Here is a 9,520-nt window from a genome sequence, read left to right on the forward strand (position 1 = left end):
GATGGATGGATGATGGATGGATGGATGGATGATAGATGGATGGATGGATGATGGATGGATGGATGGATGATGGATGCTGACATACGCATCCATACATAGCAGCAAGATAATTTGTAGAAAATTCAGGGGGAAGCTTGGAAACTGAACTTAAAGCATGAATGTAGCTATCAGTTTAACTATGAAAAAATCTATTGTCTCTACATGATGCAAGTTCCACTTAATTCAGTCACTGGTTAATTTGTTTCTTTGTTTAATATGATAGAAACCCCAGGGATCGAATAATTCATAATAAAATTATATTAGTACTTTATTTTTGTCATTTCTGATTGCTCTGAGCAAGCATTATTGAATAGTTTGATCATGGGATACAGAAAGTTACCATTTAATTAATATGAAAGGTGCCTAAATTTTGAATAATATTGAAGAAAAAAGCCTTAGGACGTGGCAGGAGACTCGGTGTGTTATTAACTCTCTTGCTTTCCGTGCCGTGTTGGCTGTCAGCTTTGGGTGCACTTCCAGTTAGAGATTTAATCTCTAAAGCCTGGAGTTGCTCAGAAAGCTGTGGTCAGCACACAACAGTTGGACTGACACAATGGAGAAGATGATGGATGTGGGTGTGGGTGGGTACCAGGGGCTGGCTGCTGCCCGCAGGGTTTTGGGTTTGGGGGTCATTCATCAGTGATAACCAACTACCAACTGGGTGAGCTCAGGAACCATCAGCTTGTGACTGAGACTTTGACAATGACCACCAATGCTGGGGCCACATGTTCACACAGAAAGAGTCACACAGTGTTTTTTTATAAGTGTTTTTTTAAATGAAATCAGCAAAGTCCACCTGTCTGACACTACCACAAGGCAAAAAGAAATTTCAGAAATTAAAGGGGCTCTGGGAGCTCCCTAAGCAGAAAAAAACAAAACAAACTTGTGAAAGCAGGAACAAGTAAAACCTGGTCCATAGAACCTTTAGCCAGGAGGTTTCACAGCATCCCTAAATCTGTGCCCACCTTTTAGCACTCATATAGTGGGAAGCTTTGTGGGACACACTGGCCAAGTCACCCTTGGCACAAAGTAAGTTTATGCTCTTTAAAATGGTTGGTAGAAAAGGTAACAGTTAATTAGCACAGGAGAGGATACTGAGGAAAGAAGGGAATCAGGAACACAACTGACAATGAAAATCAATGTTAATAAGCAGAAGGAAATGTATACTAGAGGCAAAAACTAATGTATTTATAGACTCAACAATATGCTAGATCAACAAGTCAAAACAAAACATGTTTCTGTAACACATCCTGTTGGAGTATCCCAAAGGAAGTCACTGCAGACATCAACACAGCCAGGTTAAATCAACAAGATTTTCTAATTAACTCCAATAAGTTTAGAAGGATTTTAGACCTTGTACCCCAGGGTTCCTGTCAGTCTATTTCTACTGGAGCAAAGTAAGAGACACATTTTGGGGAAGGATTGTGGGGCAGCAGTGTCCTCTGAGGTTCTTGGGTTTTCCCCTAGAAGATGCAAGAACTATTACAGCCAGTGATGAGGATGAACCAGCAGAACAAAACAGGCTCTGCTTTCCCTCAGCACAAAGTCACATTAGTTTGAAATCCCAGTCCCTGATTCAATTTGGGAGCTGCAGTGGCGTCCCCAGCAACGTGGCTCATCCATCTTACACTGTTTATGCTGCTGAGCCTCTTTGTGGTTTGTGCACCACCCTGCTCATCTCTGCAGCTTTCATCTCACTGTGCACGCTGCCCAGGATTACCACACAGCAATGTGTAAGGAACCTATGTCTTTCTACTCACATGTCTTTAAAAATGAGGCTTTTACATATCCAGATATTGTGATTTGACATTCTCACAGAAAACTCTATTTTCTCCCCCCAGGAACAGGCCACTGAAGGTATTTATAAAGGCATTAGAGCTCATTCTGCTGCCTTCTGTAAAGACTGCACATATTCCTGTTTAGTATAATAATTTCAAATGCAAATTATTTGCATTATTTGTTGATATGGCCATAGAGTGGGAGCTGGGATGGAGCCTGAGAAGTTTGCACAAGTTTCTCTCTGTCACTGCTATTTCCAACATGCAAAGGCTTTTTCATTGCTGCGAGTAACTGAATAGATATTCAGGTTATATCTAATCAACTCAGTCCTCATTTTCAGGTCCTAAGCAGCTCACCACTACATTGGCCAACAAACACAGGACACTGCCATTCTCCACCTTTCCTACCAAATACAGAAATGCTGTTTGCTATCAATCAAGCTCCTTAAAGAGAGGCTTACAGCTTAATAGTTTTCATTTCCAAATCCAGCTGAAGCATTTTACAAAGTCCCTGGTGCTCATTACCCATCACTGCCCAACAGCCATGGATGTCTGCTCTTCCCAAACCCTCTTTAACCCTGACCTGCACACAGAAGGTACTGGAATGGCACCATGAGAAAAGCCTGGACAAGCTGGTTAGTTTAATATTTCTCTTGGGACAGTTTACCCAGTAGTCGCAGTACTGTTAAATAGGAACACCACCAAGGGGAGTTCCCGTTTGGCTGCAGGAGGCTGAGCTCCTTTGCTGACCCCAGCATTCCCACAGCCTCCCTGCAGCACTGTCAGCCCTCCACAGAGAGCCAGGGGAGAGCCCACACCAGTGCTGCCTAACTTAGCACATCTTCTGCCAGCTCCTAGCACTTGATAGCTTGGTTACTTCCCGAAGCATGAGATTTGGATGCCTCGGGATGTTTATTTAACATATTTGGGAGCATTTAATTATTCCTCCCAACACCTCGACTTTCTTGTTTTGCTGAAATGTTTGGCTCCAAAGCGCTTCAGGACACATTGTCCCTCAGCAAAGAGGGAAGGTGAGTAAACAGCCGGGGCCGGTTCCCTCCCAGCCCTGCTATTCCTCCGAGACCTCCAGCATCATCCAGCACAGTGTGGAGTCAGCCTTGTGCTAATTCTGCACTTACTGCTGCCTCATTTAATCGCTCCATTTCCAGCCCTGTAACCAGAAGAAAGTGTTTCTCTCCGCTAGAATAACCTTCCTGCTCGGCCTGGCTGCAGCGCCAGCTCCGGCGACACTTGCTGGGGTGTCCGGGCAGAAGTGCGGCCACCGGGCGGGGCCGCGCCGAGACACAGGGACCGGGAGGGACAGGAGGAGGAGGAGGAGAGGGAGCCCTGGAGGATAGGGAACCCTGGAGGGGAGGGAACCCTGGAGGGGAGGGAGCCCTGGAGGGGAGGGAGCCCTGGAGGCTCTCAGGGGTGCCCGCAGGTCCCGGAGCCGCGGGTGGAGATCCCTCCGCTCCCAGGGACTGTCCCAGCGTGTTCAGCATCCCAGCTCTAATTCCTCTGGCTCTCCTTGGGCCTGGGGCGGGAAGAAGAGCTCGACTTTCCAGCTGTAGCTGTAGCAGGAGCTTTGGGCTCTGCTCTGTAGGGTGATCAGGTAATGCAGGGCCATAGGAAGAACCCACTTCACTGCAGAGCAGGCACCGAGAATAAACCTGCCCAGTGTTCCCTTTCCACTTTCTCCTGCTCCAGCGTTACCTACGATCCTCCTCCAAGGGGAGCAAATGCCTTGATCTTATCTAAACATTTATTTTACCACCTTTCATCACCTTCTGTAGCTGTGCATTACTCGTTTGGCAAGCCCCCGTTGCAGCTTGAACAAGTGCAAAACCAAAACCAACCAAGAAGCACCTGCTGGAAAAATAAACAGAAACTGACTATGTTTGTAAAACTTTTCTCCTTTGTTTTGCAAGATATTCACAACAGGAGATATAACTATCCTCCTTGCAGGTCCAGTGTAAATAGTTCTTTCCATTAAAATTAAAATAATCAGTGTTTTTAACACCTGTCAAGGCTTTGCGAGTACGAAATGCTGGAGGCTACAAAGGACAAAAAATAAGTCTACAGCTGAAAACATATATTATAACTGGTCCCTTAAACCCTGGTGTGGGATCCTTTTATCATTCCTTCATTCCAAGGTTAGTAGGTTATTAACCTGTATCCTGAGGGAGAAAAGATGCACATCAATTATATCAATTGAATAGACAAATGAAAATCAAATTAAAAATTTAACACGTGCCACCATAATTACAATACAGAGCTACTATAAGGAATTTCAGTTGAGGAATGAAACGGAGAAATGCTTCCCAAGTGCAATTTGCAGGAGCAGGAAAAGTAGCCAGAGACAGGAATTCTACTGAAACTAAAGCCCATACAGGAGAAAAATTATTTTCTAAATCTGCCACCCACTGAGAACTTTTGATTGCAATTTTAGACTAGGATGCAAAAATATTTAGTTCATTTAAGCAATTAACTGTGTTTATATTGCGTAATTATATGTATTGACATTGGCATATTGAAACAATTAAATAAACAATCGCAGCACTTCAGCCTTTCCCGGTATTTACACATCCCAACAAGTTGCAGCCCCATGAAGCTTCCAGCTGGCAAAGTGCTTCTGGGAGCACGGGATGCACGAGGGGTCCCTGGCCACAGCCGGGCTGTCACCTTCCCCACTTGGAGGGGGCAGCTGCTGTGGGACAGGCAAAGGCACAGTCAGCTCATTCCAGGATCTCCGAGGGATGGCAGAGCACAGAGAGGAGGCTGGACAAGGTAAAGCACCTGGAGGAGGACAGGCAGAACCTGTGTGCCTATAGCACACATCAAAGGCACCCTTCACCCAGCCTTCCCAGGGCCCGAGGATCACGGCTGGATACAGGGCCAACAGCTGCTTTAAAATGCTAAAAGAGCCTTTTGGAGGCTGTAGAAAAATTCTGCCTAAGCTGCAGCAGTGGAGCTCTCCAGGCCTCCCTTGGGGCAGGCAGACCCTTCCCTTTGGGGAAGGCCTGGCCAAGCCCCTGTGCCACTGCTCCCAGCCCTCGCCTGCTCCTCACTGGGCCAGCCAGAAACGCCTTCCCACCGACGGCTCCCAAACATCCCAACAGCAGAGCTGCGGGAGAAGCTGGAGGCTGCACTTCCCTCTGCACATCTGCCTGGAGCTTCAGCACTCCGTCACTTGTGGCTGAGGCCAATTCCTCAGAAACAAACAGGGAACAAAGGCGGCGCCGCACCGGAGCGCTGCCATTTTAAAGCTATTTCTGTCTGTAGAAAATCTTCCGTAATTTGTTTACGACTACCAGATTCAACAATCGTGTGCAAATGCAAACCCACTTATGTTAATGTCCTCTATCACTCTCTTTCTCAGATCAGATTCTGAATAAAAATTAGGTAAATACTCTGTTTGAAAATATATAAGATGAGAACTGGTAGGGGAGGGAGCAAGAGAACCTCCAAATGCACCGTCCTATCAACCACATTATTTTTTTTTACTTAATAACTTAAGTGTACTGTTAGTGAAATTACAACCTGCTTGTGACACAATAAATTTACAACAAAACTCATTCCATAAATTATTCAATTCGCTGACTCCAACGATGCTGGGAAATATCACCATGAGCAGATGATTAGCATGTGAAAGGAAAGCCATCTCCAGCCTGAAACAATCACTGTCACACCTCCATTTGAAGATGCCTGGTGGAGTTTTGTAAAATTACCATTAGGAATACACATTTAAGGCTTTGTAGTTTCTATAAAAGCATTAAGTATTTGATTTACATTAGATTCATTTGTTCTTTCTTCAACTGTCTCTTTTTCCTGCAAACCATAACCGTTTGGATAAATGCTGGCTCAATCAAGTGTGCATTAAAACAAAAGAATTTAAGTTCAATAAAAGTGATGAATCAGAACTAGAAGCCAACCTTCCCCTTCTCTTCTCTTCTCAGGCCACAGGATTGCTCCAGCAGGAGAAATGGGCAGGTTTGGGAGCCTGGAGAGCAAAATATTCTTGTCCCACATGGACATATGTTCCTGGAGGGATAACTCAGGCCCCAGGCCATTGGTGTGGAGCTGTTGGATCAAATGCCAAGTCCTCCTCAGTGGTGGGAAGGAAAGAAGGTTGGGGATGAAGAAACATTTCTCTGCAGATAAACAGTGCAGCGCTCAGGGGCCAAAACACGGCATTTCCCAGCCTAACCTGAACCACAGTTTTTTGGGGAGACAACAAATGAAAACTGTAGCCAAAATTCAGCAGGGGGTCAGCAGGTTCCCAACTGCAGGGAACGAGAACTCAGTGTAACTGGTGCCCAAGTGTCAGGAGTAGGTACCACAAGCATGGGGCAGATCACTGCAGATGTCCTTCTGCAGCCATCCCTTAAAACTGTTCTGATAGAGCAAGGAGAAGATTAAACACACCCTCTGTGCTCTGCTTTCAGCCTAATGGTTTGAACAATTCTCTTTATTCCATTCTGTGGCTCTGCGGACAAACGTGACATCGCTGGGGAATGACCCACACCCAGCCACGGCCACGCTCCACCAGGGACAGCAGGCTGATGGAGGAACTTCCAGCACAGTTTTCTCAGCTGACATAGATGAGTTATCAAAATGCCTCCACACAAAAGACCCTTCTGATCCAGGCCTGTGTAATGTAAACATTTTACCTACCAGAGGTGTTGAAAAGGCTTCCACCATCTCCTGCCTGCTTTATTTCCCAGGCAGAAAAATTCAAGGGGTATAGGTAAAGAATTTATTTCCCTGGAAAGGAGGAGGAAGGGTTCTTCTTGTTCTGAGAATCAAAATGTTAAATTATTTATAAAAATAAATAGTTAAAATATTTATTCTATTATTTATATTATATATATTTAAGTATTATTATATATTTAAATATAATACTTTTTTTATACTTTAAAAAAGAAGTCCAGCAGCAGCAACCAAGTGATCCAAGAGTCAATGCCATGAGAAAATCCTCTTTCACAGACAAGAGTGTTTTGAAATAAGAGCTACTGGTTTTAAGCTGCATAATGACACCACTGTGTCAACTTCCTCACCAAGCCTGCCCCTTGTATTACACAAATCAAAGATTGTTCTAGAAGTGACGACTGCAAGAAAAGGAATTTGGGCTCCTTTACCATGAAACTTTACTGGCTGTATGTGTGCACTGCCCCATCCAGTGACAAACTGCTGGATCCCGAGTTCATTACCAGCACTCAGACTCATTCCCTAGCTCCTTCCCGAAGCCTCTCCCATCTGAAAGTAAGAGCTTCCATTATTCATGAGGATAATCACAAATATGCAGGGAGCTGTAGACATGTAATGGAGAGGCTGGCTTGTATCCCATCCAAATTCCACGCGCTTCATGGAGCTTATGACTTTCCCATAAATTTTTGCATCATGGGACCTACCTCCATTCTCAGCCACTCCAGGGTCCCAAAGCAGGGACAGCTTTGGGAAAAGTTCTCATGCTTCCCCATGGAGTTTTATTACCTCTGAAGGAAGGAAATCAAGTGGAAATCTTGTGCCACCTTCCTGTGGGTTCTCCAGGGGATGTGTTTGCCTACACACGTTGACTGCACAGAGAGGAGGCACAAACAGTGCTCCTGCTCTGAAACAGCATTCTGGAAATTCTGTGAAAATAAATATTTTCAAGACCACAAGAACAGCAAAATCGAGTTACTGTTGTTTGCACTGCCTCCATGAAAAAGCCAGGGGAGGCTGTGCATGGCATGGGCAGCTGGCAGCCAACAAGAGGACGGGTCTTCAGGCAACTTCTGTAGGGACAGTGACGTGGAGACATTTCTGTCTCATCTGCCTGCAAGAAGCACCTGAGACAGGCACGGTCCTGTGGCAATGGCTGTGTGAGGAAGGAGGGAGAGTCAAAGTCCAGTCAGCCTAGAAGAAGTAAAGAATTAAATATGTCTAACTCTGGGAGTTGGAATGATGTTTGCAGGAGAGATTATGAAATTAGGACACATAGGAAAGGTGTGGGACCCTCATAGCATGTCTTACTGGAAATATCCCAACTCCTTTTAAACAAGATTATTAAATATCAGTAATAAAGTAATAGATTAAGAAAATGGAGGTACTTCTAAATCCCTCAAATCTAAGACCAAAAAAAGATTCTTTCCCTTAAGCTTTGAACCCATCCTGAGCAGATCCATGTCATCGGATGCAGTTTAATAAGGAAGCAAGAGACAAGGCATTCACAGCCACATTAACAGTAATAACTGTAACTTCAGCAGAAGACAGAATTATGGAGACATTAATAAGTGATGAGATCACAAAACATCTGGAGAAACGTGAGCTGATACAAAAAGTTGCCAGCAGAGTCTTATAAAGGGCAAATCTTGTTTGACAAATCTGCTGGAATTTTTTAAAGAGGTAACACAGACTCCAGACAGGAAGAAAACATGGGACATAATCTGTTTGGATTTTAAAAGGTTATTTGACACATCACAGCTCACAGGCCAGTGTATTAAAGTACATCAATCAAAAAATCCACCAGCTTGGAATGGATGAATGAAATGAAGGAAGTTCACAGCCTGGTGGTATCATCAGCACAAACCAGAGGGAGCAAAGTGGAGCCAGTTTTGTTCTGGGCATGTAAGATGGAGAAGAGAATTTCATAACACAAGCATCCCTCCAGATGGATTACATCCACCCATGGAGGACATCAGTTAACACACTCTAATGGCCATGGCATTCATTTTAACTGGAAAATGAGGATTTTTAATATCAGAAGCCTTAATATAATGATGCCTTTGGAAGACACACAACAGAAGAGACTGGGAGAACCTCTAGGAATAGCTACAGAAGGTTTCATGGTGGGCAGGAGGCTGACAGGCCTGATGGAGCCACACCTCACAGGGAAAACTGTCTGAGCCCTCCCTGAACGACGTGCAGCCACCACTCCTGCATGGATGGCCAAGCCAAAGGCTGACCCAAGAAACAGCCCAGATGCAGGTCCTTCTGAAGTAGATCCCTGGCAGGGAAGGATGTCTTCTCCAGCCTCCCTGGGAGCTGCAAATCAACAGCAAGATAAGTACTGAGCAGCCAGCAGCAAGATGTTCTCTTCAGCAACAGGTTCCACATTTATCTCTGGCAGAGGGAAGCCATTACCCCTTGTCCTGGCATTCCAGTCCTTTGTCCAAAGTCCCTCTCCAGCTCTTTTGGAGCCTTCTTGGGATGTGACCAAACCGGTCCAGAAGTATTATAAGACACAGCACAAAGTTGGAAGAAAACATGGCAGTGAGAATGTGCCCCTGGAAGGGGAGGCAGGAGCTTATTGTCAAGTATTAAATGTTTTCTAACTGCAATACGGAGACTTAAAATAATTTCTACATAGGCTTTCTGGGTAAAAAGCACAGTCAGGGAAAAGTTACACTAATTTAAACAAAATTAATAAAGAAATGTTCTGCTTCTTTTTATCATCTTTCTACCTCTCATCATTTATCATGCAAATTAAATTGCAGTAATAGAAAATGTAAAGAAAACAAACTCTGCAGTATATTGAAACCTCTATCCAGCAAGAGATAAGGTTGAGTATTAGAAGGAAAGGTGCAGAAAATTAGCTGTCCAGACAATAACTGGGAGGGAAACTGGTTTATTTAGCCTGGAGGGATTTTTTGTTGCAAACTGACTAAATTAAAATCCAGACTATTATACCCAGTATCACACCAGAAAACGCCTTTTCCTTG

The sequence above is a fragment of the Parus major genome, chromosome 11, assembly GCF_001522545.3.
Source record: "Parus major isolate Abel chromosome 11, Parus_major1.1, whole genome shotgun sequence".
Lineage (NCBI taxonomy): Eukaryota > Metazoa > Chordata > Aves > Passeriformes > Paridae > Parus > Parus major.